This window comes from Apaloderma vittatum, unplaced genomic scaffold (genome assembly GCF_000703405.1).
Source record: "Apaloderma vittatum isolate BGI_N311 unplaced genomic scaffold, ASM70340v1 scaffold28694, whole genome shotgun sequence".
Classification (NCBI taxonomy): Eukaryota; Metazoa; Chordata; class Aves; order Trogoniformes; family Trogonidae; genus Apaloderma; species Apaloderma vittatum.
The window spans coordinates 10381-13509 of record NW_009712564.1 but is presented as its reverse complement, the minus strand read 5'-3'; positions in this window follow the sequence as shown (position 1 = coordinate 13509).

Genomic DNA, 3129 nt, shown 5'->3' with positions numbered 1-3129 from the left:
TGTTTTGGGGTGATCTGCGAGGAGAGAGGAGCTGTCAGAGTTGCTTCCGCATGTCCCACTGCCCCAACTGCTCCAGCGCCCCGACCTTGAGATCTGTTCACCTGCTCCATTTGCAATCCCCCTCCAGCACTGCTGAGAGGATCCCAGGAGACCCCCCCCAGTCAATGCCTGGTGTCCGTTGATAGAGTTTTTCATCGGCAGCATGGCATGGTCCAGCCATGAGACAGATCCTCACCTCCCTCCATGCACCCTGATGCCCCACAAGCATCCCCACACCCCAGCAGCTGGGTTCACGTTAAGCCTGTGCTCCCCAACCCTCAGCTGGGAAATGAACTCCTGAAGAAGGAAAAAAATCCTTTCGGTGCTGCAAGACTTACCCGAGCTTGAGCAGAAAGCAAGAGGAGGGAATGATGATGCCTGGGACAGGAGCAGTTTTATAGGGATCTCGGATCCCTTTCCCGGAAATGAGACAGCTCTCTGTCATAGTGATCTATTAATTTAATACCCAATCGCCACCAGACCGCCCGCTGTTTACACCGCTCGCCTGACTCACTCGTGATCCGTATCATTCCTTTTTTATCTGTTTCCTGTGCCACATAAGTGTCTAATTGCCAGCCTCACCTGCCCTTAATACAAAAACCCATGGTGCCTCAGTTTCCAAAGGTTCGTCTGTGCGGGATTTTGTTTTGTTGAATTAAAGCCAGGTGTAATTATAGCCCCATCTCACAAGGCTCTGCACTCAGCGCCTAATCCCTGCTATTGAGCTGGGACTAGATCAAGCCAGAAATAGCCCAGCTGAAAAGGAGTGGAAAGTTGCTCTCTGTTCTCCTTAAGATACTCGGTCTGAAAGATCCACCTTGGCCATGGGGCAGCCAGTGACATGAGGACTAAATCCTCCTGGGCTTCCTCTTGAGAAAGGTCTTAGTCTTCATCAGGGGGTTTCTAGCTCCCTTCTTCGACTTAAAGAGTGGGAATTCCCTCCAAAAGGCACCTGAGCAGCCAGAAGATGGTCTTGGGGACCACTGGGAGGCTTCCAAGCCCTGCTATGTCCACATACAACTGGGTAAGGTCCCTGAGTGCTTCGTTGACAAAGACTAGTTATTTCCATCCACTTAATGACAAAGATCAGGAAATGAAGACTGAGGAACTAGAAGACCCATCTGGTGGTGCCTGCTGCATTGGTCCATCTCCTGGAGCAAAGCCAGAGCTCTGGAGATGGACCTTCTGCACAGCCTTGTCCGTGTAAAAAAGCTGCCCAGCACTCCCTCACCCCACGATGTACATTGGCCGTTAAAGGCCACAGCTCCTTATTTACGGGATAAAGGCAAGAAAAAGTTTGATATGTAGAAGACAGCATTAGGAGCCACGCGAACGGGCACAAACATCCACCTCGTTGCCAAAGAGCAATGGTTTGGCAGCTCTCCGAGGGAGGAAGGTATAGCACCAGGGTTTGGACTGCTGGAGCTGAAAGCCAACATCTTTCCCAACACGTGTCAACTAACGCTACTTCCTTATGCTCAGAGCCGCTACCGGCACTGAAATTACCTCCTTCCTGCTTCTCCTGGAAGCTGTTGGGTGGTTCCTGTCCAGACTCAAACACCCACTGGCAGGGGGTTGAGCTGGCCCTGGGGTTCTCCGTGTCTTTCAAGAGTGGGACGTGGCGATAATGGGATGAAACCTCCCCCAGGGCTGCAAAATATCCCCAGGGCATGAGTGGCTCATAGCCAAAATTGGGGGTACTGGAGCCATCCATCATGAGTGTCCCACCGGGTGACGACGGCTGGTTGTCTTATCTGAGGGGTCAGTGATGGGGACGATTGCCAAGCCCTCCTCTGGCCTTGCACCTCCGGTGGCTCACCTGACACAAAGTGCAGACAGCGTTTAGGGTGCCGACCGCCGCTGATGTCATAAAATTGCATAGAGAAACCAGTGGCTGCAATTGTAATTAGCAGAGGAACTGGGCAGGCACCCACTTGGAGCCATGCGTGCTGCCGGCAAAATCCATGTGGCTGATGGAACAAGTGAGTGCATGCACAGGAGGCGCTGGATCCCACGCGGGGCGAGTACGATGTCCATGGGGCTTCTTGCTGCTGCTGTGTGCATCGCTCCTACCGCCCAGAATAATAACCCATGACTAACGTCTCAAGGACAGATGCACTTCCGTGCACGAGTCTTGTGCAATTGATTTTTGTCTTTTCTGGAGGATGTTAGTAACAGCCGTGTCTTGCTCAGGTCAGGGGTTGATGTTCTGCACAGGAGAATTTAATAGTGCTCTGCTTTTCAAGTGATGATCTCATTCATTCGCTGAGATTTCAGTTCGACTAATTTGTGTGAGTATTTTCAGCGTAACCAACCGTGTCCCAAGTTTCGTAACGGCCGGTGATTTTCTGGCAGTCCCCAGCCCCTCTGATGTGTTAGTTGGGCTTCCAGTTAAAAGCAGAAACCACGCCAAAATGGAAGCAGAGAAGCCTCTGTCCTGTTTTATTGTGGTTAGAGGAAATAAATAAATCTTTAAACAGGCAAAAACCTAAGAGGTGAAGGAAAGGAACCTTGTAAGGTACAACTGGTAATCACTTCAAAGGGTTTTCTTGGGGTGAGTGCTGTTGGCAGCAGGACGTGGTTGCACATGCTGCCCTTGCTCAGATTTTTCTCCTAAAATGCAGCGCTAAGTGGTGTCCTTGTGCAGAAGTGTCAAAGGACTCAATGCTTTCTCAGGGATAACGTCCCCTGGTTAAGATATATAACTTGCTAGTAGCTGTGTAGACTCCTACACCCAGCTGCACCCCTACAGAGCTCATGGGAAATAAGGACAAAGGAGTTTAAGGAGAAGCCAACACAAGAGAATTCTTGAGAACTTAATATTTTATTGTTTCATGGGCACCTCAAGGGCCAAAGCACAGCCCGGTGCACCAGGAGGAGGCAGCAGGGAAGCTCCAGGGATGCCCCTTCCCGGGGGAGCGACGGTCCTGGAGGGCAGAGGAGGGAGTTTGCAGTCGGGCAGCCCTGGGGCTTGCAAAGCTTTGGGGAGGTTGGAAGGAGCTGGTCCGTGGGACATCCCATCACTTCATCTTCTGTGAGGGCATCTGCGGGATCTGCTGCTGCTGCTGCTGCTGGGGCTGTGTCTTCCCG